Source organism: Mauremys reevesii, linkage group 2 (assembly GCF_016161935.1).
Source record: "Mauremys reevesii isolate NIE-2019 linkage group 2, ASM1616193v1, whole genome shotgun sequence".
NCBI lineage: Eukaryota > Metazoa > Chordata > Testudines > Geoemydidae > Mauremys > Mauremys reevesii.
In genome coordinates, this window is record NC_052624.1 from 42,838,242 (window position 1) to 42,844,241 (window position 6,000).

At 43.5% G+C, this 6,000-nt stretch overlaps 1 long non-coding RNA gene across 1 annotated transcript in view; it reads left to right on the forward strand.

Annotated features, from left to right (window-relative positions):
- Nucleotides 1-5,800, forward strand: part of LOC120398294 — a 177,364-nt gene extending 171,564 nt beyond the window's left edge. Inside the window, exons 2-3 of the long non-coding RNA XR_005594300.1 lie at nt 3,598-4,368; nt 5,331-5,800. This is a non-coding gene — a long non-coding RNA (uncharacterized LOC120398294). The remainder of the gene's footprint in view (nt 1-3,597; nt 4,369-5,330) is intronic.
- Nucleotides 5,801-6,000: the final 200 nt, after the last annotated feature.

Below are 6,000 nucleotides of genomic sequence, written 5' to 3' on the forward strand. Positions count from 1 at the left end.
TTTATCTTTATATCTGAAGTTTATAATGATGGCACTTGTAATAGTTTGTGCTGACTCAATGCGTCTCCAGGACATCTCTAAGGTATCTTGACCTCCCACCCCAATAAGCTATGCTCTAAATTGTGCATGCTAGCTCTGAGGCCCCCCACAGAGTGATGGATAAAGGCTGCTTGCCTTTCTGCCAACAGAGAAATACACAGCCTGGAGTCTGCAGGCACCAGGCAGTCAATCGTAGCCATGCAGTACAGGTTAGTATACACTGTATTAATTCAGAATATATTATAAATAATACACAAAAACACATTGGTGGTGGAGCATATTAATGTTGGTCTGTACAAACTCCCAGCCACCGTAAACAGAGGTGACTCTTGTTTGAATGTCTCTGGAAAGCCACACTCACGGAAGTTTGGGGAAGGATGTGCTGGAAGCCTGGACTCCCTCCTAGGCTGTGGTGTGGTGTTTCTGGTGTATGGTGTTTGTTTTAGGGGCACAAGGCATGTCTCCAGATGAATGAGTGTGTTAAATATTGTTAGATTCCTAGTTTTATTTCCTTTAGTGGATTTGTGCTAGGTTATATAGAAAGCACCCTTAATACTCATATAACATAGTGTTTTCATGTATTCATTTCCCAGTATTTAGGTTACAAAAGGATCTCTAGCCTAGCAATGGTAGCATTTACAAACACTAGATTTTCTGAAGTTGATGGACTGTTGGGACTTGGAGCTCCTTGATGGACCAGCTGGCTCAAGAGCTCCACTTTCAGGACGGGGCACTTTCATGAAGCTCACTTTTTCATAGAATTGTAGGAACGTCAGGCTGGAAGGAACCTCAAAGTCATCTGAGGCAGGACCAAGTAAACCTAGACCATCCCGGACAGGCATTTATCCAACCTGTTCTTAAAAACCTCCAGTGATGGGGATTCTACAACCTCCCTCAAAAGGCTATTCCAAACTTAACTATTCTTATAGCTAGAAAGTTTTTTTTTATTATTTAACCTAAATCTCCCCTGCTGCAGATTAAGCCCATTACTACTTGCCCTATTTCAGTGGACATGGAGAACAATTGATCACAGTTCTTTTTATAACAGCCCTTAACATATGAAAGTAGCTGCTATTTTGTCAAAGATCTTCCTCTACAACATATTGCATATGCTGCTGTAGTAATAAAACATGTTCCCTTCCACCATGTTAGTTCCCAGTTTCAGGTGGAGGGCACACCTTATAGGCGTTTGCGACAACAGGCAGTGTTGGGCTGCTCTTCTAAATGGCTCCCTGCACAAAGAACAGGATTCCGCTCTGAGTTGGCTGGGCTTTTTTGTGAAGATCCTAATTAGAGCTGGCTCAAAACCAAGAATTCTATTCTTCATCAACTGTCAAGGTTTCAGCATTTGGCTTTGTTCCACATTGTGAACGATGCACAGAGATCCTGGTTTTGACAAAGCTGTTTTGTCAAAGATCTCCTTTGTAGCAACACACATGCCCCTTGACTAGTTCATCCATCCCCCGGACATCATGATAGCCCTACATTTTGATTGCAGGGACCATTACTAGGGGACATACAACGAAAGGGAGACTTGTATCCCCGTCCTAAGCTATTTAAAAAGGCTTCTGCCTACTGCTTTGTAGAACAGAAGTATCCAATATTGAAAATGTTTTCCTTCTGCTAACTGCAGTGCAGAAAATTCAGATATGATGAATAATGCATTTTTATTAATTAAAAAAATTGTCTGACCCCTCCCGAGAGACCATCTGTTCTCATATTGTTTTGACTTGCTACAGTTTATGGCTTTTAAGCTAAAAGGGCCTGAAAAGTCATGAGTCTTGGATGTGAACTTTTTTGGCCAGTTTGTAACTTCTTAGAACTTGAAAGCTCATAGATTTACTCAAATATGAAAAGATTTACTCAGATTAAGTGCTGAAAAGTATTGGTAGATACACTGTGTGTCATATAAAAAACAGAGGCTTTAAGTGCTAAATAGGACCCAACCTTAACTTTGGGTCTACAATGGCTCTAGTGTAGTAATCTAGAAGGTGACTCATACAGCAATACAGCTGGGCAGATAAAGGTATTCCCTTTCACAGAGGAATGCAATATTTTGAAATTTACTTTTATTCAATTCATTCATTGGAGCAAAACTCAAGATTTGAAATTCTTCCTGAAAGGGAATGGAGCCCCAGCTCCACAGCAGTCTATCTGGGACCCCAGGACTTCTAGGGTTCATGGCTCCAAGTTGGAGGCAGTCAGCCAAGCAGGCTGCCAAGGAGCTGGGTGGGAAAGCTGTCAGCAAACTTGATTGACAGAGTTCTGAAGGACCTCTGCCTGGCTGCTGGAGTAACTTAGTCAAAATCAAACCATCTCCGCAAATCTGTTAGATTTCAACAAAAGGGTTAATTCTGAAAACACGTTTCATCAGAATTTTTCCAACCACCTCTATACATTCAGTTTTTATATTTATACAGAAGATACGCTGGGGCACAGGAGAGTTATTGTTACTGTCACTGCTGCATGCTGGTATGTTCAAGGCAAAATGGTTAATACTGACTGGAAATATTTCAATTTAATTCTAGCCACTCAGTTAAATTCTTTGATCAATTTACTCTACTTATATTCCCACACCAGGTGACTTTTTTTGTCTGGCAGTGTAATCAGGAGCAACTTACGCTTACCGGTAATTCCATTTCTAATAATGTACTGGAAATGAGAGGTAATATGGATCTGACAGCAGCTCTGTAGTTGAAATCATATTTGGCGTCCAATCTATGTATACTTTTGAAAGGCCTTCAAGATTGACAATCATCATCTCAGGGACAATGAGAATTATTTTAAGATCACTGACTCAAATTCATCCTCATTTGTGAAGAATTGCAATGCTAGATCTTTGATTTAGGTATTGCCTGCAATCACTATAGGGTTCTACCTTGCATCTTCACTGCTCTTTTGCATTTTCTTGATATTGTATGTAGTTTCTTATCACATAATGAAGTGTATCTCTGCATTGTACAGAACCATCATCGTGCACACTGCAGTTATGGCTGTTGAGCAGATGAACCTTTCACTTGCACATAGAATTTTGTAACCTCAGAGTCCACCAGCTAGGACTCATAACTAACAGTCACAACAGCAATCAATAGAAGCACTGAATATTCTGGGGGCTTTTCTGCCTCATTGTCCCCTCTTATCCTCTCTTCTATGACAGAATTTTCCCCCAGTACTGACTGCATCAAATAGCTCCTTCTCCATTTCAGTTTGCATTGTGGACACTTTCATTTTTACTTGCAATAAATATGATGAAAAAGACATCATGAGGCCAGGAAAGCAGGGCACAAGGATTCCAAAAATGAAGTAGAGGTACAACCAAACATTGTAGTCTGATCATGCTGCTTGACAGATTTATTTTAGATGGAACTCCGTTTCAGAAGAGCAGGAGGTCACATGTGACTGCTGAATCAGTTTACCAGATTGTAAAATTGTGTAGCTTAGGGCTTGTCTGCATGGTGTGAATTCTAGTTTGCACCACTAAGGCCTAGTCTACACTACAAAGTTGGCTTGCATTGACCTAGTTGTAAATGTGTCTACACTTAAATTTGTCTCCCACAGATGCAATCTCCCATTATGCCAACATAGTAATACCACCTTCCCGTCTGATGTTGAACCATGGTCAATGTATTGAGGTTGATGCAGCATGAAGATAAACACTGTGTTACCTATGTTGACCCTAACAGTCCTCCAGCAGCTGTCTCACAATGCCTGACACTCGCTGCTCTGGTCACAATTGTGAATTCTGCTGTCCAGGGATCATGGAGACTGAAGGCCCCCCTTTAAAACTGTGAATTTTCAAATGCCTTTTAATGATTGTCCAGCTTGGCAAGAACACCTAGCATCTCTCCACTGTTATGTGCAACTTCCCAGCTGACCATGCCAGCTACATGTTCCAGATGCACTCTGGAGTAGGCAGGAGATATTGGATCTCCAGGGCCTATGGTGACAAGAGGCTGTGCAAGCACAGCTATGGACCAGCTGTAGAAACATGGACATCTACAAGCAGATTTCATGGGGGATGCAGGAGAATGGGTGCAACAGGGATCAGCAGCGGTGCTGTGTGAAAGAGAAGGAACTGCAGCAGGCATATCAGAAGGCCAGTACCAAGCTGCAGACCTGCCACTTTTCCAAAGAGCTGCATGCCATACTTGATGGAGACCCCACCGTGGATACCTCAGAGGAACCAAAGTCCCAGGTCCCTGGCATGAACTGCAAGGACAAGGAGGAGGAGGATGAGGAACATCCAATTGGGGAATCCAGCTATGCTGCAATCCAGTCACTCCTGGCAGCTGAGCATGGGTGAGCCTGATGCAGGGGAAGGAACCTTGAGTAAGTGTGCAAATTTATTTCCCTTTACACTGATGGTGCCCCAAACACAGTTTTCATTATTTTACTCGTACTAGAGGAGGTAGCGGTAAAATAAAGAGAGCTAGAGTTGTCCGCTTTTTCATTCCCTTACAGAGTTAGGCAGGGGTGGGGGAAGAGGGGAAGGAGCAGTTTGTTTATGTATACAGGTATGTCCTTGAATCCTCCTGAGAGATCTCATGAAGCTTTCATGGAGGTACTCTGCAATGCTCTCCCAAAGATTTCTAGGGATGGCAGCCTTATTTCTTCCCCCAGAAGGACCATTCCCATTCCAGTCAGTGATAATGTTGGCAGGGTTGCAGTAAACAGGCTAGCAGCATACAAGCTTGGCATCTTTGGGATGCCAATAATAGCTGTGCACTCTATGCCTTTGTTACCTTCAGGAGTGAGATATCAGTTAAAATCACCACTGCCTGTGGGAAATGGTGCCAGTATGCAGTGCTATTGCCCTAGACTCATTGTTTCATGCAACTATGCTCATATCCCTCATGCCTGGCAGGCTGTACTTACCATGGCTGGAGCTGTGAGTGGTGCCATGCACAAGCCCTCTGACACAGAAGTGTCAATAATCATGTTGTGTTTAACACTTTAGGGGAGCAAAGAAGGGAGTTCTCAGGGCCAGCTCCAGCATTTTTGCCGCCCCCAGCAGCGGAAAGAAAAAAAACCCGCAAATTGGCAGCACTTTGGTGGCAGCTCTACCGTGCCACTTCATTCTTCGGTGGCAATTCGGCAGCAGGTCCTTCCCTCCGAGAGGGACTGAGGGACCCACAGCCAAACTGCTGCCGAAGAACCCCTTTCTGTTGGCCGCCCCAAGCACCTGCTTGCTGCGCTGGTGCCCGGAGCTGGCCCTGGGAGTTCTGAATCTTAACTTTCACTTTCTGTTATTACTATACTGACAATGGTACCTCTGTATGTTTTATCTGTAGCTGCTGCCATTATAGCTTTGAGGGGTTCTCCCTCCACAACTGCGGAACACCAGAGTCAGAAAAGGAGGAGAAAGAAGCAGACTTGGGATAACATGTTCAGCGAGATCCTGAGAGCCAGTGCTGCATCAGCCCACAAACAGAGGGCCTGGAGGATGAATATTGTAGACTATATGAAGAAGGAAAGTGCAGACAGAAGAAAGGCCCAGGAGTCCCAGCTGCAAAAGGTGAGAAAGATGCACCAAGACATAATGGAGCTTCTCCATCAGCAAACACAGGTGTTGCGGGCTCTTGTGGACCTACAGATTCAACAATCCCATACTTGTCTCCCTGTGCAGTCCATGGAGAAGTCCATTTTAGCATCTTCCTACACCCCCTGAACATTGCATGTGGCATCAGGTGCCACATCACTACCCCTACCACCCAGGGGGGCATTAGGGACAAACACAGCTTCATGTACACTGACTTGTGACAGCCACAACTGATATATGTGTAGCTAAAATGGACATGAATGTTCCTTCCCCTTTAAACTCTGTTCCATAATTTATTAAGGTGTTAATGTATTTGCTTTTAACTTGCACAGAATTTTTTAAGTGTTTTTGTTACTCAATATAACTCTATTGTTTGTTTGGGAAATAATTTTTATTAGTTCCTCTGACAGGGTGGATTAGGC